Source organism: Ovis canadensis, chromosome 10, assembly GCF_042477335.2.
Source record: "Ovis canadensis isolate MfBH-ARS-UI-01 breed Bighorn chromosome 10, ARS-UI_OviCan_v2, whole genome shotgun sequence".
Lineage (NCBI taxonomy): Eukaryota > Metazoa > Chordata > Mammalia > Artiodactyla > Bovidae > Ovis > Ovis canadensis.
Window position 1 is genome coordinate 34,298,668 of NC_091254.1, and position 27,122 is coordinate 34,325,789.

At 39.0% G+C, this 27,122-nt stretch overlaps 1 protein-coding gene across 3 annotated transcripts in view; it reads left to right on the top strand.

Annotated features, from left to right (window-relative positions):
• The window catches only part of LOC138446509 (uncharacterized), a 412,831-nt gene that overhangs the window by 277,646 nt on the left and 108,063 nt on the right, over window positions 1-27,122 (top strand). The window contains exons 10-11 of one of the 3 annotated variants that reach the window (XM_069601427.1): window positions 17,172-17,227; window positions 17,799-18,916. The exons of 1 other annotated variant lie outside the window; for it this stretch is intronic. The gene's annotated coding sequence lies outside the window, so the exon portion shown is untranslated. Of the gene's footprint in view, window positions 1-5,910; window positions 6,408-17,171; window positions 17,228-17,798; window positions 18,917-27,122 lie in introns of those variants that run through there. One more of the 3 variants, XM_069601424.1, reaches the window with a different exon arrangement.

A 27,122-nucleotide genomic window follows, 5' to 3' on the forward strand; every position in this document is an offset into this window, starting at 1 on the left:
TCTATTCTGGTTTCCTCAGTGTGTATGCCCAGTAGTGGGATTGCTGGGTCATAAGGCAGTTCTATTTGCAGTTTTTAAAGGAAACTCTGCACTGTTCTCCATAGTGGCTGTACTAGTTTGCAATCCCACCAACAGTGTAAGGGTTCCCTTTTCTCCACACCCTCTCCAGCGTTTATTGCTTGTAGACTTTTGGATCGCAGCCTTTCTGACTGGTGTGAAATGGTACCTCATTGTGGTCTTGATTTGCATTTCTCTGATAATGAGTGATGTTGAGCATCTTTTCATGTGTTTGTTAGCCATCCGTATGTCTTCTTTGGAGAAATGTCTATTTAGTTCTTTGGCCCATTTTTTGATTGGGTCATTTATTTTTCTGGAATTGAGCTGCATAAGTTGCTTGTATATTTTTGAGATTAGTTGTTTGTCAGTTGCTTCATTTGCTATTATTTTCTCCCATTCCAAAGGCTGTCTTTTCACCTTGCTTATAGTTTCCTTTGTTGTGAAGAAGCTTTTAACTTTAATTAGATCCCGTTTGTGTATTTTTGCTTTTATTTCCAGTATTCTGGGAGGTGGATCGTAGAGGATCCTGCTGTGATTTATGTCAGAGAATGTTTTGCCTATGTTCTCCTCTGACATATTTTAAATAAATGTAAGAAAGAACCTTCCAACAGTTACGGCTCTCCAGTGATAAAGTGGGCAGTGGAGCAAAATTAAGAGAATTCTGTCTCTGGATGTTTTCAAACAGTATACAAGACTATCTGGCAGACATGTTGCCAAAGAGATTCCTGTTTCGGTAGGAGCTGGCAGAGATAGATTCTCAGGTCTCTTCCAGGTCTAATAATTTAATTACATTTATTTATTTAAAATATTTAATTGGGTTTTTATTTGAAACTAGCATTCCTATAATAAGCCAAACCACAAAGTAACAGAACAATGGAGTTGCAAAATCCGTATCTACTCCTAATTCCGTCCTTCTAGAGGAACTGATATTGACAGCTTGGTTTGTGCTCCATTTCTAGATTTTTCTTTATACTCACACGAAGTTAAGAAAACACACACTGAACTCCATTCCTCCACCCCCAGCATTTTCTATTCTTTTTTAGGACATAAGATTATACTGTTTAGGCTGTTTAGCAGCTTGACCTTTTTTTATTTAATGTATCATGGATATAACTGATTTTAAAGTTCATGTAGAAGAATGTGTACTTGAAACAGTAAGCCAATTTTGAAAATTGCCTTATCAGACATTAAAATTTATGATAAAGCTACTTAATCAAAATTGTGTGACATTAAAACAAGAATAGATAGATAAATCATAATAGGGAGTCCAGGAATAATTCTAAATTCAAATGGGAATTTAGCCTTTTAAATTCGTAACAAAATGATTCCCAATCCTCCCATTTATGTAGGCGCTTACTGTGTCTCATATATAAAGATGATAATATAGAAATAAAAGTGAATTTAAGGAATTAAAAGTATAACATTAAAAATATTAGAAGAACGCTTAGGACATCCTGTGTATAACTTTGGGTGTGTGCGTGTGTGTATTGAGGTAGACTTCTAAACAACTTGAGAAATCTAGAAGCCAAGAAGATTGACAAATTTAACCATATAATAAATAAACATTTTCTTGGGAAAAGAAAACAGGCAAAGTTGAAAACAAATCACGTAAGGAGAAAATATTTATAATTCATGTAACAGTCAAGGAGTTAATGTTCTCATGCACTTATTATATTTTTTAAAATCCTACAAATTGATAAGGAAAAACTAAGTAACCCAGTTTTAAACTGGACAAAGAATATGAACAGGTGTGCTAGATGGGAGAGGCAAGCAGATGAATAATTACTCAAATGGAAAGATGCACACACCACCTGTCATCAGGGAAACACAAGTCAAAGTAGCAACAAGCTGTCATTTTGTACTATACTGGCAATAGTGTAAAGCACTCATAACATCTAGAAGCAAAAAGAATGTGGGGAAGTAGCCCTCATAAATTGCTCTTGGAAATGTGAAATGTCTTCTTGGAAAGTGATCTGGCAGATTAAAGTCAAAACTATTGGTCCTGCCTTTATGACTCTCTCCTACAGAAATGAAGTCATTAGAATATAAGACGACATATTCTTCAAGGATTCTTATTATAGAATTGTTTGAAGTGGCAAAAAGCTGGAAAAATCATCAATGTGTATAATGAAGGCATTGAATGGATAAGTAATGGTACATTCATACAGATCATTTTAAGGAAGAGATACTGACTTGGTGGGAAAATCATAATTTAATTGATTAATAAACATTTTTAAATTATAAAAGTGTACATAGTAAGTCTAGAAAATTCAAAACATAAGTGTCAAGAATATAAACTTTTATGTTTCTGAGAGTTATGTTTTGGCTAGTTTTCCAGTTCTGCATGTGTATGTATGTGTGTGTATTTGTGTCGGTGTGTACGTACACATATAAATACAACATACATTTATATAGTTATATTTATTCCTACTTATATTTGAATTTTTAAGCTTAGCATTAAATGGTATTTTCTTCCCATAAAGATGTATTAAATACTATTTTAAATGCCCTAATATTAGTCCATCCTGAGGCTATAGGATTACTTGTTTTTGCCACTAGAAATTGAAGTGGTTTACTGTTTTCAGTGTTTAAAATAATACAGTGGTTTACTCATACATTGCTGGTGGGAATGTATAATAGTACAAGCACACTGAAAACATTTTGGCAGCTTCTTAAAAAAATAAACATGCAAATACCATGTGACCCAGCAGTTAAATGCTTGGGTATTCCTCCCAGAGAAATAAAAACTTATTTCACAAAAAGCCTGTATACAAATGCTCATAGCAGCTTTATTTATAACAATCTCAAGCTGGGAAAAAAACCCGTGTATGTTTCAGTGGGTGCACATCTACATCAGGGACTACTCCTCAGCAATAAAAAAAGAATGAATGTTTGAGGCATGCAACTTGGATGAATCTTCAGGAAATTATGCTGAATGTAAAAAGCCAGTCTCCCAGATTTCATACTGTAAGGGTCCACTGACCCAACAGTCTTGAAATGACAACATTATAGAAATAGAAAACATATAACTGATTACCGGAGGTTAAAGAGGAGATGGGAGAGAATAGGAAGGAAGTGGATGTGAGTATAAAAGGGCAACGTGGGAGATCCTTGGGATGGAAATGTTCAGTATCTCGACTTTATCAATGTCATTATCCTAATTTTGATTTTGTATCATTGTTTCGTAAGATGTTATCATTAGGGAAAACTGGGGAAAGGGGACAAAGGATCTCTCTGTATTTCTTCATACAGTTAGCTGCATGTGAATCTACAATTCTCTGAAAACTGCAAGTTCAAGTTTGAAAACATTCCATGCAGTGAGCATTCCTGTGCATGTGGAGTCTCTGGTTTGCTTCTCTAGACTGTATTCCTGGAGGTGAAATTTCTCCTGCAATTGTATTAATGCTTTTAAGGCTTTTGAAACACATTGTCAAACTGCTTTTCTGGAAGCTTTGTACAGTTGAATCTGTATATTCAGGTAAGGGAGGTTGTGACTACAGCTTTTCTATAAAAAGGGCCTAGCATTGTGGGACATAGATGACATTTCCAGAATCAGTATTCAGTGAAGTCAGGCTTTTCCATGGCCTCTGGCTTTTTGTAGTTCTGCAGAACTAGGTGGTGAACCTAAGGCCTCATAATGTTTTGTTTTGTTTTTCCCCAAGAAGTGTTCTGCTTGCTTTTAAAGAAAAAAGGTGAGGATGGTTGCCTGTTGGTGCATTTCTATTAAAGCTGTCCTAATTTTGCAAATCATTGTGTCTGTAACACGTGTAGTTTGTTTTCAGCTTGTTTATAGGGCATGCGGAGTGTTAAAATAAGGAAAGGTGCGTTATGCACAGTGCTGTGTGTACTCCGTCTATGTGATTCTGCTCTTCCTAGCTCTCATAAATGTGCCAAAGCTTTCATCCTTCAGTTGTTCTAAGTAGAGAGTTAATCATCCTTAGTGTTTCCTAGGAAGTGTTAAGGTTCTTTTTTCATTGTATGATTTTCAAGTTTCACTTTATGTGCTTGGTTGAGTCTTCAAAGAAAATGACATTTTCATTCCAGTCCTTTGTTCATATAGGGCTATATTTTACTTGAACAATTTGATCTATTTGCATAATTTATTAAAGTATAGCTGATAACATTTAAATTAGCTAGTTTAGGAAAAAATCAGAAATCAATCTGTTTTGCTAGTCTTTTAAGACCTGGAGTTTATGTGATTTTATATAAAAAAATCATTGCCTTTAATTCAATTTAAATAAGTGCTCTTAATCAGTCAGTAAAAATTGGGTTAACACTTTTGAATTATTGTTACAATTGTGGCTATGTAGGTTTTGATGAAAGAGAATTGGTTAATTTACATAGCAAGCCAGTCATTCATTTGTTTATTCATTCATGTTTTACTTACTTTCTTCCCCCTTACACATTATTTCACATTTCTCTAATTACTCTTCCTTTTCCAAAAACAAAGTTCCAGGCTTTTCTATTCCTCTGTATGAGAAAATCCTCACCCTGCCTTGCTTTTTTTTTTTATTGCTCTTCTGTGGATTTTTTGTCCCTTTTGGGAGAAGATGGCCCTAAATGATAAAAATAAGTTATGGATGACTTATGAAATAGAATAATAATACATCCTATATTTTTTCCAAATCCTTTTGCTTCTACTGCCTTTTTTTATTTTGGATTACCACTGTGTATTGAGCATACATCTTCATCAAGTTGTCCAGAAAGACGACTAAGTCTTTTTACAGGTCTGGAAGCTCTCCATGTCTTCCTCAGGGCCAATGTTAAGAAGGATTGTAAATTGCCAAAAAGCAAAAATAAAAATTCAGATGTAATGAACATCTTATGACAGAAGTGATTGAGTTCTTGGAAGTGAAAAGTAATTGGATCTAATTGTGAAGCCCAATTGTTTATAGCAGGAACATGTGTAGAATTTATGAGTTTGGATGGTGTACTCCACACTGAATGTAGGTAGTGTTAGCCCCAAGTAACTACATAAATAAAGTGTGTTACTTCACGTCATGCTTCTTATTGGGCAAACCAGATGACAGTGTTGCTGTTCCAACGGTGTTTCAGGCTCTTCCACTAAAAAAGGAGGTCTGGAGCAAGAGTGCCCCATGGTGGTTCTCAGCACTGTTTTTTTTTTTTTTTTTATGACTTCATGCCATTCGTGCGTGTAATCTGTACCTCTCACTAGTTATTCTCGCTAGTTATTCACCTCATTGGTTCTCAACAATGGCAAGGGCAAAGAGTGGTGGCAGTAGGGTTCACTGGGCACGTTTGGCAGAATGTTGGGGCACGTGCTCTAAAGATGCCCCTAGGAGATTATGATCCACTATTCCCCAATTGCTACCTGCCCTACTCCTGTTTGAGAATAACATAGCAAGAGATATCAGGAAATACTCCCATTTTACTCTGGGCTTCCCTGGTGGCTCAGTGGTAAAGAATTCACCTGCCAATGGAGGAGATGTGGGTTTGATCCCTGGGTCAAGAAGATCCCCTGGAAAAGGAAATGGCAACCCACTCCAGTATTCTTGCCTGGAAAATCCCATGGGCAGAAGAGCCTGGTGGGCTACAGTTCATGGGGTCACAAAGAGTTGGACACGACTTAGTGACTAAACAACAACAACATTAAACTCTGTGCCAAGAAATGGAAATTTCCAATATATTGTTTTCTTAGAAAGTTATGAATTATCAAGATTGACTCTAAAAGACAAAAAATATTATATAGACAAATATGAAAAAAATTTAATGTCAAAGATTTATATCCAAAATGTTTTAGAACCATAGGGTTCTACAGTTAACTTCTTTCAAACATTCAAGAAAGGGATAATTCTAATGATATTTATAAGCTGTTCTGATATAACCATATAGGAGAAGAGGGCGTTGGAGGATGAGATGGCTGGACGGCATCACGAACTCAATGAGCATGAACATGGGCAAACTCCAGGAGATGATGAGGGACAGGGAAGCCAGGTGTGCTGCAGTCATGGGGTTGCAAAGAGTCGGACACGACTGGGCAACTGAACAACAACAACAAAATGTAACCGTGTGGACTTTCCCGGAGGCTCAGCAGTAAAGAATCCGTCTGCAATGCAGGAGACACAAGAGACTCAGGTTTGATCCCTGGGTTGGGAAGAGGCTCTGAAGGAAATGGCATCCCATTCCAGTATTCTTGCTGGCAGTATCCCATGGACAGAGGAGCCTGAAGGGCTACAGTCCATGGGGTCACAAAAGGTCAGACACGACTGAAGCAACTAAACACATATAACCATATGTTTGTCCAATGTGTTTTAAACAAAATGAATATGTATGCTATTATTTGTAGGAAAAAAACAAAGATTTCTAAACATTAAAGGCATTTATATCTATTTGGTGGAATTTGGGGTTTTATATTTTAATTCACATTTTATTTTCCAAATTCTCTACATTGAACATGGGATATTTTTATTATTTTGTCGTTACAATTTTATAATTAATCTGTGCATTAACCTTTCTTGAAGAAAAAAAGTAGATATGACTATGGTGAGTGACAGGCACCCTGGACAGGGTGTGCAAAGCCTGTGACAAATACCCACCTTGGATCGAGGAGATCTCCATGGAGCAGCTTGGGTCTCAGTGTTAACAGGTCTTCAGATTCCCCTAACCTGGTGGCTCTTTGTCCTGGCTGAATGTTAGAGGGAAGCTTTGAAAATTATCTCCCAGGCACTGGTATATATATTTTTAATACTCCCCAGTTGATTCTAACAGGCAGCCAGGCTTAGACCATTGTCAGAGGCTCACTGCATATATTCTGACATTTTGCTTCATTTTAGCAGCCAAGGAAGTGGAAGCCAGGGGTCCTTCTGGCAGAATAAGCTGAGGCAAGTGAAAGCCCATCCCACTCCCAGTCTGTTTTTTGGCCCTTTGAGTGTAGGGGCAGAGCTTGCTCTTCACCACTGTGTTTGCCAGGTATTCAGTCTGAATATCTGTCCTTCACTGAGATACAACTTGGGATAATAGCTCTCTAGTGAAAATTACTCATTATGAGGCTATTGTTTATATGAACTCTTCAGTTCAACCCTTCTTAGGGAACAAGAGGTTTAGTTTAGTTCCTAGTGATGTATAGTTCCAAGAATTTCCATTACACCTGGCAGGGATGTCAATTCTATTTCTTATCACTCAATAAAACAATTTATTGGGAAAATAAGGTTTAAAAGTGCCAGACTACATACAGTTCAGCCCTTGGAAATCATAAATGTCCTAAATCTTGTTGGACATCAGGAGAGGCAACTTAGGATATGTCTTTTCTTACAGCTCCTGGCTGGGAGCTGGGTCCTGAGGTCTGTCTGTGCTAGGCTGGGGAATGAGACTGTGCAGATGGTTGGAGGCCAAGTGAGAAGGGCCTGGACAAAGCCTGTTGGCTCCAGTCTGAAGTCTGGCTATGGGCTTTGGTCTTGTCTGCTCTAGGTATACTTGGTTATTATCACAAATAGGAAGCCCAGTTTCTTGGCGGAAGCCAAGGATGAGGAGCCAGGTGGGTCCTTAAGGAGTGTGACATGAAACAGGGCTCTATTAGGCAGTTCCTGGTTTTTCCATTGAACTTTAAAGGAGGGGCAGTTAGGTTAAATGATGAGGGAAAAAATGGAGAGCACAAATTTTTCTGTCTTTCCCAAACATTCTCTTAAGTCCTGTTACGTCCCTGTCCATTTTAGGTGATTTATCTTTAAAATGTACAGCCCTCTGGAGCAGTAGGAAAATCATTACTGTACCCATCTAGCTGCAGGAACAGTTAAGCTTTCATAAAGCCAGATCTCTCTTCCTTCTTGCCCTCGTCATGCAGTGAATCACAAAGATTTTGTAGATGCAAGTATTTTCCATCAAGCTTATGAATAACACCACTTGGCAGAAGACCGTGAACAAAGAACCAGACTGCAATGTTTTGTAGTGACTTTACATACAATGTGCCTTAATTACTGGCAAGCCTGTCAAGAGCTTATTCCCACATGTGTCAACACTTTCTTAATACACTGTAATTCATCATGTTAGCATGGCAGGAACAAGGTACTCTACGTCCTTGAACTCCTCTTTCTCCAAGTGCTGGTCTTGAACTGTGCATCCCCCTGCAGCGTCTTCGTCTGACGAACCAAGAACAGGCTACAACACTGAAACAGTTAGATCCCTGGATCTAACAGGATCCCTGGAGTCCATCAGAGTCGTACATCACCAAGCACTTTCTATAGCACGCTACATCCAAGAAGCGCTGCTTTATCGTCAAAAGGACTTTCACTTAATAACAGCAGTAAATCCTGAAAGGCAGTCTAATTTTAGACAGACAGCTTGGCTAAGAAGGAATCCTATCGTTTACTCCTTTTGACAACTTTATTCATTGAGTTAATTTTCAGGCTAGTTGCATGATTAAATTAAGATAAAATTTACTTCTCTTTATTAAAAAAAAGAATGCCTTTTGAATTGGGAGAAGGAGGACAGGATGGGGGAAAATGAATTCTAAATAATAAACACTGCAGTTCAGTTGGAAATAGAGTAATTTGTAAAGCTATATTATACTTCCTAGATCATCTCTTAACCCTTTGGCTTTTTGGAGTGAATTTAGAAGTGGGCTCTCAGCCCAATTTTAGGTGGTTTAGGGGAGAAGGGATGAATCTGAGTCTTGTCTCAGGGGAAAATTGGCACTGAATTCCAAAGCAACTTGGTTGCTTAACTTTTGCATTTCATTTTTATAGCTTAGGAGAGAGAAGATAAATTTATCTACCTAGAATTTTAGATTGCTTGATGTATGTTTCACATGATCTCTTGGCTAAGACAAGCATTTTAGAGAGTTTAGAATGAAGGCCCACAGACCTGAGTATGGGAAGCAGAAAGTTTGTTTCTGGTACTGCTGAGGCTTCAAGGAAAGTTCTCTCTGTGTGTCCATATTGCCATTTCTTAAACCTGTTCTTTGATGACCGTTTCTTGTCTTCATCTGTTGAAGTGGAATACTTGAGTGGGGTCAGTGGTGACATCTTAGTTAACAATGGAGAGACCACCTGTTTTGCATCAATCTTTTGTATTAATTCACATGGCATTTTTCAAAAGTTGGAGCAAATTACATGTGGTAGAGCTATATTAACAGTCCTTAAATTTTAATAGTTGTCAAATATGGGGCATAAGAATGCCATAGTATAAAACATATGAATGCTTTATATGAGCATTCATATAAAGTTGAGTTGCTTCTTAGCAACTCTTCTGTCCATAATAGCAAGAGTTTCATCTCTCTCTCTCTCTCTCTCGGCAGATAATCATAACACAGTTATAATGAAGTTAAGACATAAAAAGAATCATACTTTTTTCTGTCTTCTAGAGAGTTGGAATCCAGGTGTGTGCTTTTTTGTGTATGGTGAAGTGCCAGCAGCAGGGATCCTGATGGCAAATATAGAGGCTGTGGAGGGAAGGATGTGGGGTGATTAGTTTAGGTTCCAGGGAGGAGTTGTCGCTGGAGTTAGACCCTGACTCTTAAGAGGATTTATCAGAGCACAAGAGAGAGTGAACTCCAGGAAAAGAGAAAAACAACATACAATAACTTCTGAGGATGCAACAGAGACACCTTGAAAGAAAGTTTTCTAACTTTGTGGTGAGACGTAGCACGTTAAAATATATTTTTAATGACTTGATAGGATGATAAAAGTTAATATATAGGCTTTTCATTCCAAACTTGCTTCTTTTCTAGTGTTCCTTTGTGTATTCATGGACCCAACATCCCATCTGATTTCCAGGTTCTAAATCTCAATAGGATCTTTGCTCCTTCTCTTTCACTTTGCTTACATCTCAACGTGCAGCGAAATCCTGTTGATTGTAGTATCTCTGCAAACCCTCACTGCTCCCTTATCCCTGATCTCAGACTAGCAATAACTTCCCCATTGAGCTCTTAGCCTCCTGTCTCCCTGCCTAATTTATTATGCTTTAGCTGTTGGGTTAGGTTTTTTGGAAGCACAGTCTTATACTCTCTGGCTCAAAAACTTCCAACAGTGCTCACTGCTTATAGAAAAATTTCCAGATTTCCTTTACTACATGCAAGAATTGCTCCACTCTGGCTTTATAGAACTTTTTATCCTCTATAATGCAATTAATGAAATGCTACACCATGCTTTTCTACTTTTTAAATTTTTCTTTGTACTTTGAACTCAATGCCTCTGGTCAGTACTTAAAACATGTTTGGTTGAAGAAGAATATTGGACTTTTGAACATTAAAAGTTAATATATTGGAGGCTTTTAAGAATTGGGTAAATGAAATAACATTAATAAGGATTAAATATTTATAGAAGTATTTCTATTCATATATAAGACTAACATTTTAAAAGTTTTCTTCCATTTACATTTATTCAGTGGTCCTATTGGTTACTGGTAGAATTAGAAATTCTTTGAATCTCTCCCCTCTCAATAAAATATGGTAACCAAAAGTTCAGATATAAGATTAGAGCTAGCAGAGAAATAGAAGAGGATGAATATACTAGAGTAATGTTCTGGCATTATGTTAAATTGCACTGATTAGATAAATCCTACATTCCCATGATTTAATAGAATAAAGGCTCATTTCTCACCGCATAAAGTCCTGTGCAGTTCGGGCAGCCCTAGAAAGCATATCTCCTCCAGGCAGAGGCTCTGGGGTCCAGGCTCCCTCCATCTCAACACATGGATGCATAAGCACAATGGTGTTTATATTCACACAGTGTTTTCTCTCATATTCTATCAATTATAACTAGTCAAAAGGCCCTGCCTAAGTGCAAGGCACCTAGGAAGTAGAGAGGAGTAAAAAAAAAACAAACAAACTTGGTGAGTGCTACCATCTCTGACACAGAAAAGAAAGAGTTACTGAGAAGGATGCTGGTAGAGCCCTAAGTATTAATACAGAAGATAGTCATTTGCCTGTTGCTAGCTGTGTGACTTTTGGCAATTTGTTGAGCCTTCTGTGCCTCTGTTTTCATACATATATGTAAAATATGTTTATGATAATAATATTAATAATAATAATATCATGTAGAGTTTATAACTCCTATAAAGCAGTTGGAAGAGTGCCTGGAACATTTTAAGTTTTAGTTGATGTTAGCTATTATTATTAATATGAAAAACGTGGGATAGGAGATAAAAAGAACCATGACTTGGAATAAAGTTCTTAAAAATAAGCTTAATGGGAAAAATAAAGGCATCTTTGAGCCTTGACAAGCTTTGGGGAAATAATTATACAGTTGTCAAGTTGTCTATCAGGTAATTTTCTTGAGGATTAGGGATAGAGGAGAAATATGGTTCTTTTGCTATTATTTTTAAAGGAATCTTTTTGAAAATTATGCTCAGAAGACCAGATTTTAAGCTTATGACAGAGATAAAGAGACTTCAGTTGACAAGACCAGCCTTTTAATCATCAGACAGATATACTAGAGGATGATTTTTCTTTTTTCGGTTAAGTTTTGTTGATGTATAGTTGATTTACAATGTTGTGTTAATTTCATCTGTTCAGCAAAGTGAACAGAAGAATATACATATATATTCTTTTTCACATTCTTTTCCATTATGGTTTGTCATAGGATATTGAATATAATTCCCTGTGCTTAGTAGGACCTCACTGTTTACCCATCCTATGTATAACAGTTTGCCTCTGTTAATTCCAAATTTGCATTCCTCCTCATTGGCAACCACAAGTCTATTCTCAGTATCTGTGAGTCTATTTTTAATTGGTAGATGTCTTGATTTGTATCATATTTTAGATTCCATATATAAGTGACATCATATGGTGTTTGTCTTTTCTCTTTCTGACTTTCTTCACTTAGGATGATAATCTCTAGATCCAACCTGGTTGCTGCATTTGGCATCATTTCCTTCTTTTTGATGGCTGAATAGTATTCCACTGTGTCTGTATGCTACATCTTCTTTGTCCTTTCATCTGTTGATAGACATTTAGCTTGTTTCCATGTGTTGCTTATTTTAAACAGTGCTGCTATAAACATAGGGGTGCATGTGTCTTTTCGAAGTATAGTTTTGGCTGGGTGAAAGCCTGGGCGTGAGATTGCTACATCATGTAGAACACCTAGTTCTAGTTTTTTGAGGGATCTCCTCACTGTTTTCCATAGTGTATGTACCAGTTTACATTCCCATCAACAGTGTAGGAGATTTCCCTTTTTTCCATACCCTCTCCAGCATTTGTTATTTATAGATTTTTTTTTAAATGATGGCCATTCTGACTGGTGGTGAGGTGGTACCTCATTGTAGTTTTGATTTGCATCTGTTGGATAATTAGAGATATTGTTCAGCAATATCTTTTCATGTGACTATTGGCCATTTGTATGTCTTCTTTGGAAAAATGTCTATTTAGGTGTTCTGCCCATTTTTCAACTGGATTGTTTTTGTTGTTGTTGTTGTTGTTGAATTGTATGAACTGTTTGTATATTTTAGAAATTAAGCCTTTGTTGGTTGCATTGTTTATAAAAATTTTCTCCCATTTTGTAGGTTGTCTTTTTGTTGTTTTATGGTTTCGTTTGCTATGCAAAAGTTTTAAAGTTTGATTAGGTCCCATTTGTTTGTTTCTGTTTATATTTTTATTGCCTTGGGGGACTGATCTTAGAAAAAAAGCAGTGATATTTATGTCAGAGAATGTTTTGCCTATGATCTTTTCTGGTTTTATGGTGTCATATTTATGCTTATGTTTTTAAGCCATTTTGAGTTTATTTTTGTGCATGGTGTGAGGGTGTGTTCTAACTTCATTGATTTACACATAGCTGTTGACTTTTCCAGCACCACTTGCTGAAGAGACTGTCTTTTTCCTATTATTCATTCTTGTCTCCTTCGTTGGAGATTAGTTAACCATAGTTGTGTGAGTTTTTTTCTGGGCTCTTGGTTCTATTCCATTGATCCATATATCTGTTTTTGTGCTGATACCACACTGTTTTTTTAACTTTTTATTTTGTATTTGAGTTTAGCTGATAAACGATGTTGTGATAGTTTCAGGGGGACAGCAAAGGGACTCAGTCATGCATATACACGTATCCATTCTCGCCCAAACTCCGCCTCCATCCAGGCTGCCACAAAATATTGAGTAGAGTTCTCTGTGCTCTACGGTAGGTCCTTGCTGCTGTGCTGTGCTCAGTTGCTTCAGTTGTTTCTGATTATTTGTGACCCTATGGACTGTTAGCCTCCTAGGCTCCTCTGTCTCCAGGCCAGAATAGTGAAGTGGCTTGCCATACCCTCCTCCAGGGGATCTTCCTGACCTAGAAATTGAACCCGATAAGAAAGCTGAGCACTGAAGAATTGATGCTTTTGAACTGTGGTGTTGGGGAAGACTCTTGAGAGTCACTTGGACTGCAAGGAGATCCAACCAGTCCACCCTAAAGGAGATCAGTCCTGAATGTTCATTGGAAGGACTGATGTTGAAGCTGAAACTCCAATTCTTTGGCCACCTGATGCGAAGAGCTGACTCATTTGAAAAGACACTGATGCTGGGAAAGATTGAGGGCAGGAGGAGAAGGGGATGACAGAAGATGAGATGGCTGGATGGCATCACTGACTCAATGGACATGGGTTTGGGTGGACTCCGGGAGTTGGTAATGGACAGGGAGGCCTGGCGTGCTGCGGTTCATGGGGTCGCAAAGAGTCAGACACGACTGAGCGACTGAACTGAACTCATGCATTGTAGGTGGATTCTTTACTCACTAAGTCTCCTGTGAAGCCCAGGTTCTTGTTGGTACTCCATTTTAAATACAGCAGTGTATACATGTTGATCCCAAACTTCCTAGCTATCCCTTCTTCCTATCCTTCACCTTGGGAATGGTAAGTTCATTCTCTAAGTTTGTCTGTTTCTGCTTTGTAAATATGTTAATTTGTATCACTTCTTTTTATATTCCACATGTAAGGGATGCCATATTTTTCCTTCTCTGTCTAACTTACTTGACTCAGTAATACCACACTGTTTTGATTACTGTAGCTTTTAAGTATTGGTGGGTGATGCCTCCTTCTTTGTTCTTTTTCCTCAGGATTGCTTTGGCAATTTTGCATATTTTATGGTTCCATATAAATCTTAGGATTGTTTGTTCTAGTTCTGTGAAAAATGTCATAGCTAATTTGACCAGTATCACATTAAATCTATAGATTGCTTTGGGTAGTTTTGCCACTTAACAATATTAATTCTTCCAATTCAAGAGCATAGGATAGTTTTCCATTTCTTTGCATCATATTTAATTTCCTTTATTATTGTTTTGTGGTTCTCAGCATATGTCTTTCACCTCCTTGGCGAGGTTTATTCCTAAATATTTTGCTTTTTAGGATGCAATTTTAAAAGGGATTTTTTGTTTACACTCCTTTTCTGATATTTCATTGTTAGTGTAAAGAAGTGAAACCAATTCCTCTGTGTTAATCTTGTATTCTGCTACCTTGCTGAATTTATCGGTTCTAGCAGTTTCTGTGTGGAGTCTTATTTATTTTGTTGCTGCCTGGATTTTTCTCTAGTTGTGGGGACAGGGGCTACTCTCTAGGTGCAATGCAGTGGCTTCTCATTGTGGTCGCTTGTCTGTTGTGCAGCATGAGCTCTAGGGTGCACGGGGTCTAGTGGCAACATGTGGGCTCAGTGGTTGTGGTCCTGGGCTCTAGAGCACAGGCTCAGGAGTTGTGGTGCGCTCGTTGCTAGGTGGAGCTAGCAGTGATAGAACCTGTCTGCCAATGCAGGAGACATAAGAGCACAGCTTCGATCCCTGGGTCAGGAAGATCCCCTGGAGGAGGAAATGGCGATCCACTCCAGTATTCTTGACTGGAGAATCCCATGGACAGAGGAGCCTGGCAGGCTATAATTCATGGGGTTGCAAAGAGTTGAAGTGACTGATATGCACACACACACACACACACACACACACACACACACGGGTTTAGTTGCTCTGCAGCATGTGGGATCTTCCCAGATCAGGGATTGAACCCATGTCTCCTCTATCAGCAGGCAGATTCTTTACCACTGAGAAACCAAGGAAGCCCTTTGTGTGGAGTCTTCACGGTTTTCTATACAAGGTGTCACATCATATGCATATAATGAAAATTTTATCTCTCCCCTATCCATTTGAATACATTTTATTTCTTTTCCTTGTCTAATTGTTGTGGTTAGGACTTCCAATACTGTGCTGAAGAGAAGTTGTGAGAGTGGGCATCCGTGTCTTGTTGCAGATTTTACTGGGAAGGTTTTCAGCTTTTCACTATCAAGTATTACATTGGCTCTGGGTTTGTCATAAATGCCTTTTATTATATTTAGATGTGTTTCCTCTGCACCCATCTTTGTAAGGACTTTTATCATGAATGGATTTTGAGATTATCATGTGGTTTTTGTCCTTTCTCTTATTGATGTGGTATATTACATTGGTTGATTTGCATATGTCAAACCATCGTTGTGACTCTGATGAATCCAACTTAGTCACGGGTATGTCCTCAAGGATGGTCTCAGCAACAGAAAATAGTAAAGGCATTCATTTATAAGGAAAAAATAAACGTATGGTTTCTAGATGAGCCTGTTGATGCAGTTCAGGGGCATGGATGGTTACAATGTGCTCCCTGGAGCTGGGCTGCTGCTGCTGTTGCTAAGTCATTTCAGTTGTGTCCAACTCTGTGCAACCCCACAGATGGCAGCCCACCAGGCTCCCCCGTCCCTAGGATTCTCCAGGCAAGAACACTGGAGTGGGCTGCCATCTCCTCCAGTAGGGCTCCAAGCCCTGAATCTACCTCTTACTAACTGTGCCACGTTAATCCTCCTGTGCCTTAACTTTACTGTCTGTAAGATAGGTTAGTAACCACACCCAGGCACCCAATCAAGATATTAGTGTATTTAAAGTACTTTGAAAAAAATAGCTCAGTAGTAAATGGCTGTTGTTACCTGAGGACAGTAATAAAATTCAAATTGTAGTAGAGATGCTCAGGAGACTTAGAACTAAAAGTCATGATGAAAAATGGAGGAAAGTGTCAACCACACTCAGCAAATACTGACATTGAAGTATATGAAGTTGTGGAACAGAGTCCCCAAGAGTGAGGAGGAATTTCTGTAATTTAAGTCATGTAAGTTCAGGCAAAATGTGAGGGAAGTATGCCAGGGCAAGTGCTCTTATGTTTGCATTGTTGTGGATAATATGACCTAATAGAGTACTTTCACCTTGAATTTTTCTGCTAACTTGATTAGAAAGCTGGAGAGACTGACTATTCTTTCCTGAGAGGGAACCACTTTAACTGTTTGTGCTAAGTAAGTCTGTGCTGATTTAGTCAGAAATGCCGATTTCTGAGCTTGGTATTGACATGCATCATCACATTAAAAGGTAAAGACTTGTCAGGTTTCAAAGTCCAGTGCAGGATGGAGTCACCCACCTGGCTAATTTGGGCCAAAATGCCACAGCAAAATGAGAGGAAGGAAGCTTTTGAATTTAAATTATCTGGAAAATTACTTTAATTCCCACCACCATTTTGCATGTTATAAACATTCCTGACTTCTCGGTATTTTGTAAAACAGGTTTGTGGATTGAGAGGTTTTTGATGTGCCTTCATAAAGAATGTTTGATGTATTTTGATATTTCTTGGCATCACTTTTAATGTGTCAGACTAAACACAGATGCCGTGTACATCTTCAGGTAAGTAGTCTCTACTTGCAATTTTGTTTTTTCTTAGTCAGGAGGAGGACACTTAGGTTCATTAGCAGAAGTAATGGAGAGGAAGTTTAGCATTCCCTACAAAGTAATAATAGGGGGTTGGGGGCAGAGTCAAAGAAGGCACTGGCACCCCACTCCAGTACTCTTGCTTGGAAAATCCCATGGGCGGAGGAGCCTGGTGTGCTGTAGTCCGTGGGGTTGCGAAGAGTCGGACATGACTGAGCGACTTCACTTTCACTTTTCGCTTTCATGCATTGGAGAAGGAAATGGCAACCCACTCCAGTGTTCTTCCCGGGAGAATCCCAGGGATGGGGGAGCCTGGTGGGCTGCCATCTGTGGGGTCGCACAGAGTTGGACACGACTGAAGCGACTTAGCAGCAGCAGCAGCAGGGGGCAGAGTGTGTATTTGAGAAAGCCTTTTTTATAATAATTAAATACTATCAAAGAGTTTCAAAATTATATTATTTACATTTGAAAATAACCCCAAACTTTCATTTTCTTAAGATGATAAAAATGTTGCTGGATACAGAGAGGACGCAATGATTCTTAGCGGTTTTCAGGTAAGGATATCATAATTCAGTAAAGGGAGACCTTTGTGTACACACACACACACACACACACACACACATTTAGTTTTTAATGAACCAGGTTCAGCACCTCAGCAGAAGGAAGACCAAGCATTCTGACTGGGACCATCTCAGTTTACACACATACTAGGAAAAGCAAGGCAGTGCAGCAGAAAAGTTCCGGGTCAGAAGTTCAAGAGCTGGGTTCCTGTTGAGCTGCCATTCCAGTTCTGAAACCTGGAGCAAGTCACCCAATCTCATCAAGGCTCTCTCCTCTTCTGTAAAATGGGAGTAATAAAAACATTCTTTTATGATCTGTAGAGTTAAAATAGCTGCATAATGAATGTCAAAATGCTTTTTTAATTGTGAAGTGCTAACAAATGAAGATCCTGTTGCTACTGTGATACCGTTGCTCTTATACCTAAAGTTAACTTAGACAACAAAGGCCCACTTATTGTCAATACATGCACACACACACGTATTGTTAAATGTGTCATCATTTTTTCCATTTCTGGTTATAGTACTCAATTTCTTTTTTACAATACATAAAACTTTCTACTCTCAGTTTAGGAGGACAAGACGTACTTTAAAAATAGATGAAGAAAAGCACAATTACCATCTCTTTAGCCTAAGTTTATCCAGCCACCCATGCTTGATAGTGCATGATCTGTATAAGAAAATACTTTTGAGACCATTCAGGATTATTTTAACTTTAACCTCTCCTCAAAGATGCTTAGTCCTTGGAAGAAAAGTTATGACCAACCTAGATAGCATATTCAAAAGCAGAGACATTACTTTGCCGACTAAGGTCCGTCTAGTCAAGGCTATGGTTTTTCCAGTAGTCATGTATGGATGTGACAGTTGGACTGTGAAGAAGGCTGAGAGCCGAAGAATTGATGCTTTTGATCTGTGGTGTTGGAGAAGACTCTTGAGAGTCCCTTGGACTGCAAGGAGATCCAACCAGTCCATTCTAAAGGAGATCAGCCCTGGGATTTCTTTGGAAGGAGTAATGCTAAAGCTGAAACTCCAGTACTTTGGCCATCTCATGCGAAGAGTTGGCTCACTGGAAAAGACTCTGATGCTGAGAGGGATTGGGGGCAGGAGGAGAAGGGGATGACAGAGGATGAGGTGGCTGGATGGCATCACCGACTTGATGGACGTGAATCTGAGTGAACTCTGGGAGTTGGTGATGGACAGGGAGGCCTGGTGTGCTGCGATTCATGGGGTCTCAAAGAGTTGGACACGACTGAGCACCTGAACTGACTGAACTGAACTCAGGGGATGGGAATATTTAATATTGAGGTCTAAAACAATTATTTCTCTGAGAATAACATCCTTTTGATTACTCAAACTTCATCCTCTTGCTTGTGATGTTGTTTTGGCATGAAACAGACAGCTGGAAACTCCAGACCTTCCGGGACTTTGTCTTCTTCCTTGAAAATTCATGATTGGACCTTTGACCTTCTCCATCTTGCTCTCCTAGAGAGCCCTCATCTGACAGTCCTGCTGCATGAAGGCAGAGATAATTATAGAACATCAAGATATTGTACAGGCTTGTGTCTCTATAGTTAAATACTGGGTTTCTGCCTCCAAATTAGTAGTTTACTATATTTTCTTAAGTGCTGGAAATTTATGGAGTTATCATCGTTGAATTCTTGTTTCGAAAACAAAAACAAAAGAAAATACCACTTGCTGATTTCTTTCTATTTTTATGTCTTTGGATGGCTTATACCGCCTGCAGCAGCAATCAAGAGTGTTATAGAGTTGTTTTCCTCAGAACCAAGTTGGTTTTTTTTTGGGGGGGGAGGGTATTTCATATATATGTATTTTTATGAATGATGTCCTCAGACCCAGGAAATTACTCATAGAGAGAATAGTGTCTATATTATGTTAAATTATTATTTCCTTGACTTTCTAATATTTTGTTTGACAGTAGAGGTAATTGGTGAAGTGTGAAATCTGTGTATACTGACAAGTGCCTAGAAGACTTAGAAAACATTTAAATCATTTAAAACTAGGGACGAAATCTGTGGAGGGAGTGGGATTTCTAAAGCTAATTTACAGCATCATAAAAACTGTACAAAGTACAGTGGAAATTTGCTGGGGCTCTGTTAACAACCTGGAGGGGTGGGAGAGGATAGGAGGTGGGAGGGAGGTTCAGTAGGGAGGGGACATATGTATTACCTATGGCTAATTCATGTTGATGTATGGCAGAAACCAGAGCAATATTGTAAAGCAATTATCCTTCAATTAAAAATAAATATTTTTTGTTTAAACCCATCAAGGTAAAAGGCACTTTTATCCCAAACAACTTATGTAGATATTTCCGCTGCCTTAAGGGTGGGGAGCATAACTCCCATTCCTAATGTATGACCCGCACATAGTGACTCCATTCCAAAGTGTATAATATGGAGAGAGCCCTGGAGAGGGACTGGAAGGAGAGGAAGAGAAACTTTACTGCAGAGAAGCTTGCTATATACTACTTTCAGCTGTATGATCAAGGCCAACACTGAGAGTCACAGATGATACTGATAATATGTGCCTTTGGTATACGATGAAGATGGCCTCTTCTTCCTTAGAACCCATAACCCCAGTCTTATCTTGAGAAGAACAACACACGAATTCCAGTGGGGCATCCTACAACATATCTGACCAGTACTCCTCAAAACTGTCAAGGTCATCAAAAGCAAAGAATTCTGAGAAACTATCACAGCAAAGAGGAGCCTAAAGAGACAAGACAACTAAATGGACCGTTGTATTCTGAATGGGATCCTGGGATAGAAAAAGCGTGCTAGGTTAAAACTAAGGAAATCTCAGTAGACTATGAAATTTAATTATTAATAAAGTACCAGTATTGGTTCATTGCTTAAGATGTTGATAATGGGGGAACCAGATGTGAGGTATGTGGTAACTTCCTATAGTACTCATAGTTATACTGTAAATCTGAAACTACTCTAAAATATGAAGTCTGTTTTTAAAAGGTGCTTTGTTATCTGTTCAGCTGATACCTTCTAGTGATCAAAATTATGCCAACACTTAATGTTTTCTTGAGTTCTTTGAATAATAGGCAACTCACTGTTTCAAAAGTGGTACTTTGATTAATGCACAGCTCTTAGTATTTTGTCTTATTTAGTTTTGGTAGGTAGCAGTAGCTACCAAAGAGATTGGAAGTGTTTAAGGTTGGCTGCTGCTGCTGCTGCTGAGTCGCTTCACTCGTGTCCGACTCTGTGCGACCCCATAGACGGCAGCCCACCAGGCTCCCCCGTCCCTGGGATTCTCCAGGCGAGAACACTGGAGTGGGTTGCCATTTCCTTCTCCAATGCATGAAAGTAAAAAGTGAAAGTGAAGTCGTTCAGACCCCACAAACTTGCTCCGTGGCTGTAATCAAAATGTCACAAGAGCGATTCTTCCCCTGGACATTTATCGCATTGCCGTTCATTAGCGAGCAAGCACAGAGCACTCCAAAGGGTCTGTTATGTCAGCTTGATGAAGTCTAAGCTCGCTTTTGTTTTGGGCACCACATCTTGTTTCAAAGATTCACTCCAAGCAGGCAGGATATTCCAGAGTCAGGATTTTGTGTCCTCCCTCCAACAGATACCCTGAAATCAGAAATCGTCTTAAACCAATGACTAGAATCATTCAGGTTGTAGGAGTCATTGGATTTTCAAACTCTGTGCATGTGAGAGTATTTTTAAACTTTTGACTGGTTCACATATCTTGTAATTTATTTCATCAAGGAGAGCTCTTTTCTAATATTCTTCATGCTCAAAAGCTAGTCACTAGTTTAACAGGTAAAATTAGCAAAATTAGGATGCTAATTAGTACAGTAATTTTGTTCATTGAGATGCTGGGAGCTAATGGACTTGTCATGCATACACTGGAGCATGGCCTTCTCTGATGTAATGAAGGTGACTACCCATAAACTATGCATTCTGTGTATCACAGTAGCTAACCATCTTTAGAATTAAAGCTTTAGCTGGTCAAACATCCTATTACATTGATTACATGGAATGTTTTGAAGTAAATTATAGACATTGGTACAAGTATATTCCTTTTTTTTTTTTAACCAACTCAACACAGAAATCTGCTTCTATTCCTTCTGTTCATTCTTTCATTTGAGGCAGAGGAGTATGCTTAAGTTTTCATCCGAGGTGAATGTAATGGTTGGGTATGGTATTCCTAAGAGTGAACTCCAAATGTTAATACTTCTTGGGACATCATGGTGCGGGGGGGAGGTGAACAGAAGAGAGTGGGGTGAATGCAGTGACAGAGAAGGGCTTTGAATTCACTATCAGAAAACCACAGTGGGTAGGGCAAGCATATTTTCCCTTAATCTAGAATGTTCTATTTCTTGATACTAGAACTAGTTTTGAACACAATGTTTCTCAATATTTCACAGAAATAATATTCTATGTTAATACATCATTCTGTCCCTTATCCAACACTATAGCAGAAGGTCAAGTGGGGAAGCCTGGAATATGTGTCCCCTTGATAAAAACAATAGAAACAAGAAACATGATCACGAACATGAACATTATTAAATTGTACCTAACATTTACTGGGCTTCCCTCATAGCTCAGTTGGCAAAGAATTCACCTGCAATGCAGGAGACCCCGGTTTGATTTCTGGGTCGAGAAGATCCACTGGAGAAGGGATAGGCTACCCACTCCAGTATTCTTGGGCTTCCCTTGTGGCTTAGCTGGTAAAGAATCCACCTACAATGCAGGAGACCTGGGTTTGATTCCTGGGTTGGGAAGATCCCCTGGAGAAGGGAAAGGCTACCTACTCCAGTATTCTGGCTTGGAGAATTCCATGGAGAAGTCCATGGGGTTGCAGAGTCAGACATGACTGAGCGTCTTTTCACTTTCACTTTCCCAGGTGCAGGTATAACTTCTATTAAGGGTTCTAAGTACATTACATGTATTAACTCATTTAATCCTACAAGTCTAGGAAATCTATTTATGGAAAACTATTATCAATAATCGGATAGACTAGATCACATTGTATACTAGAAAAAGTTACAGTTCTCTGACAAATGGCAAGATGGCAGAGTCAGAGAAAATCTAGAGCAATTAAAAAGAATGGTCATATAGAAAACAAAGAATTTAATTACATTAGCATTCATTGACAACTCCCCGCCACCCCCCAACCCCCAAGATTGCATGTCTCTGTAGTTAGAATACTAAAAAATGCCCAGAAAATTAACTGACAGCCCTGATAGGTACTGGTGCAAAGCATATTTTATTTAAATTTTTACTATCTTCTAAGCTTTTATTATCCCTTAGATGCCCCATAGATACAGCAATGAGATATGATCTGTGTAGAAGAAAGAAAAATGATCTATTTTCAAGCTCTGTTCTATAAGAAATTAGAGAAACAAAAATTCTGGGAGGATGGCAAGAGAGGCAGTAAGTTTAGACTCTTCCTAAATCTTCTAATCAACATGGGTGGAGTAGCAAAACCCAAATGGCAAAGATGAAGTCTACAATAAAAGAACAAAGCACAAACCCTAATAAATGTGCATTTGGGGACAAAACCCTGATGGCAAAAAGACTTGTGTGGTATCACCAAAACTGTGCAAGAAGCCGAGAGAAGGATTGAGACTTATAATGGACTTGAGAGTGGGAGATCCACATCCCCAGTGATACTCACTGGAGGCTCAGTGGTCTGCTTGAAGAAGAACAACTGATTCTGGGAGTGGGCATCACAGGATCCGATTCACGGGTGAGTACAAGGAGGCCATGGTAAGATCTGATGATGCTGTGGCTCTCTGACTCTGTGAACTGTTGAAACTAACCAAGTAAGCTCACTTTCAGAATAAAGCCCTGCGTTGAGTAGAGACTGTTGGGAGTAGAACTTAAATTGATCAGGATGGGGACAATAGGAGCAAGGAAAGATTGATCAGGATGGGGACAACAGGAGCAAGGAAAGAGAAGGTTCCAGTAAGAATGAGGGAGAGGAGCAGTGGAAGAAGATCTCAGAGAGGATGGGGCTATATTTTGGAATCCTTCATGAACAAAAAATAGAAGAGGTTGCTCTAGAATGTAAATTAAAGCCCTAATTTCTGCTCTAAAGGTATTTAAAAAAAACACTCATTTCATTGAAACATGAAGAACAGAGAAGGATTATAGAAAAATCCTATATGCAGTTATTATAAGAAAAAAGATAGAATAATGTCTCTACAGGCATTTCAGAAAAATAAGCCCCCAAAGCAGGTAAACACTGTAACCTAATATCTCAAGATAGGCAAGAGAAGTTGAGAAAACACTAACAGATAGGAAAGAAAAACACAAATCTAAATTAAAAAAACTCAAGAGATGAGGTGATTGGAGAAAAATAAGATTTGGAAGGAAGGGATGACAGAACTTAGGAAAGAATTGAAAACAAAATTTAAAAAATCAAGTTCAATAGAAGAAACTCAGGAACAAATAAATGCCTTAAGAAAACTAGATAAAGGAAAGATGAAAAACTTAAAAATATAAAAATGAATGAAGAGATTAAAGGATTGAAAAGAAGATAGCAGCTGTAATGATAGCCAAAGGAAATCCAAAATATTTATGAGTCCCCAAAGAAAGAATCAGAGCAATGGAAAAGAACAAGTTCTCAAAATTATGACTCAAGAAAAACTTCCTGACCTGAAAACACTCATCGAAAGGTGTTACTACAAACCTGGGAAAACTGACTATATTCTACTAAAACTATGACTTTTAAAGAAAATGAAACAATTCTTAGGTCATCCAGGTAAAATGATGAAGTCACTGATAAGAGGAAGGAAATCAGATTGTATAAGACTTTCCAATAGCAAAACTCTGTTGCAAGACATTTAAGAAAATCAATTGAATGGAGAAGGAAATGGCAACCCACTCCAATAGTCTTGCCTGGGAGATCCCATGGACAGAGGAGCCTCGCGGGCTATAGTGCGCCTGATCACAAAGAGTCAGACACGACTGAGGGAGGGGCAAGCGCTCGCTAGAGGTTTTGCTGGCAGAGCCAGCACTGTGGCTGAGGCCTCCCAGCTCCCAGGCCTCTCTCACCGGACCGGAGCGTGGAAAACTAGAATCCAAAATACGCCTGAGGGCTTTCCTGCCGGCTCAGTGGTAAAGAATCACCCCGCTGCCAAAGCAGGGGTCGCAAGTTCCACCCCTGGTCTGGGAAGACCCACGTGGCCGAGCAGCTAAGCCTGTGCGTCACAGCCACTGGGCCGGGGCCCTGGAGCCCAGGAGCCACAGCTACGGAGGTCTATGGGCACCAGAGCCCGTGCTCTGCAACAGGAGGAGCCGCTGTGGCGAGAAGCCTAGTCTCCCCTCTCCCCTGCCCCTGGAGAGCAGCCCCTGCTTGCGCAACTAGAGAAGAGCCTACACAGCACGAAGAACTTGCACAGCCATAAATAAATCAAATCATTAAAAACATGGAAATATGAGCCAAAGATACTATAGTTTGCCAAACTGACATTTAACTATAAAGATAATAGATGAACTTATTACTATGCAAAAGCTCTTAGAATATTGTTTCATTGAGACTTCATGAAGACTTTCCCAAAAAATAAACTTCAAGTAACTAGAATAATTTGAAAGACTGATTGAGAGCATTAAATATATTTATCTGAAGAATTAAGATTACATAATAATCAGAGTTCCAAAGAATAGCAAGGAGAGATAACAAAGCCTTCCTCAGCGATCAATGCAAAGAAATAGAGGAAAACAACAGAATGGGAAAGACGAGAGATCTCTTCAAGAAAATTAGAGATACCAAGGGAACATTTCATGCAAAGGTGGGCTCAATAAAGGACAGAAATGGTATGGACCTAACAGAAGCAGAAGATATTAAGAAGAGGTGGCAAGAATACACAGAAGAACTGTACAAAAAAGAGCTTCATGACCCAGATAATGACAATGGTGTGATCACTCACCTAGAGCCAGATATCCTGGAATGTGAAGTCAAGTGGGCCTTAGAAAGCATCACTACGAACAAAGCTAGTGGAGGTGATGGAATTCCAGTTGAGCTATTTGAAATCCTGAAAGATGATGCTGTGAAAGTGCTGCCCTCAATATGCCAGCAAATTTGGAAAACAGCAGTGGCCACAGGACTGGAAAAGGTCAGTTTTCATTCCAATCCCAAAGAAAGGCAATGCCAAGGAATGCTCAAACTACCGCACAATTGCACTCATCTCACCTGCTAGTAAAGTAATGCTCAAAATTCTCCAAGCCAGGCTTCAGCAATATGTGAATCGTGAACTTCCAGAAGTTCAAGTTGGTTTTAGAAAAGGCAGAGGAACCAGAGATCAAATTGCCAACACCTGTTGGATCATGGAAAAAGCAGGAGAGTTTCAGAAACACATCTATTTCTGCTTTATTGACTATGCCAAAACCTTCGACTGTGTGGATCACAATAAACTGTGGAAAATTCTGAAAGAGATGGGAATACCAGACCACCTGACCTGCCTCTTGAGAAACCTCTATGCAGGTCAGGAAGCAACAGTTAGAACTGGACATGGAACAACAGACTGGTTCCAAATAGGAAAAGGAGTATGTCAAGGCTGTATATTGTCACCCTGCTTATTTAACTTATACGCAGAGTACATCATGAGAAATGCTGGACTGGAAGAAGCACAAGCTGGAATCAAGATTGCCAGGAGAAAGATCAATAACCTCAGATATGCAGATGACACCACCCTTATGGCAGAAAGTGAAGAGGAACTAAAAAGCCTCTTGATGAAAGTGAAAGAGGAAGGCAAAAAATTTGGCTTAAAGCTCAACATTCAGAAAACGAAGATCATGGCATCTGGTCCCATCACTTCATGGGAAATAGATGGGGAAACAGTGGAAACAGTGTCAGACTTTATTTTTTGGGGCTCCAAAATCATTGCGGATGGTGACTGCAGCCATGAAATTAAAAGATGCTTACTCCTTGGAAGAAAAGTTATGACCAACCTAGATAGCATATTCAAAAGCAGAGACATTACTTTGCTGACAAAGTTCCGTCTAGTCAAGGCTATGGCTTTTCCAGTGGTCATGTATGGATGTGAGAGTTGGGCTATAAAGAAAGCTGAGTGCTGAAGAATTGATGCTTTTGAACTGTGGTGTTGGAGAAGACTGTTGAGAGTCCTTTGGACTGCAAGGAGATCCAACCAGTCCATTCTAAAAGAGATCAGCCCTGGGTGTTCTTTGGAAGGAATGATGCTGAGGCTGAAACTCCAATACTTTGGCCACCTCATTCGGAGAGTTGGCTCAATGGAAAAGACTCTGATGCTGGGAGGGATTGAGAGCAGGAGGAGAAGGGGATGACAGATGATGAGATGGCTGGATGGCATCACGGACTCGATGGACGTGAGTCTGAGTGGACTTCGGGTGTTGGTGATGGACAGGGAGGCCTGGCGTGCTGCGATTCATGGGGTCGCAAAGAGTCGGACATGACTGAGCGACTGAACAGAACTGAACTGAATAATCATAAGGAAGACATTATAATGTATAATGGCTAAATGCTCTGATGATGTAAATAAGCAGGATTAAAAAGAATTTGATGGAGGAGATGGATAGATTGGGAGTTTGGGACTGACATGTACACACTGCTATATTTAAGTTAGATAACCAACAAGGACCTACTGTATAGCACAGGGAACTCTGCTCAACACTCTTAATAACCTAAACTGGAAAATAATTTGAAAAACAAAATATACATGAATATTCATCACTCTTCTGTACTCAGAAAGAACATGATGTTTCTGCTCAATTACACTCCAATGTGCAATAAAATTTTGTTAGAAGAGAAAGAATTTGGAAAATAATTAGGAAATTATTAATGTAAGTAAAACAGGATCATTTACTGACTTACAGGAAAAATTCTATCCATATGAATAAATGAACCTAGGCAATAATTGTTGATAGTGGTT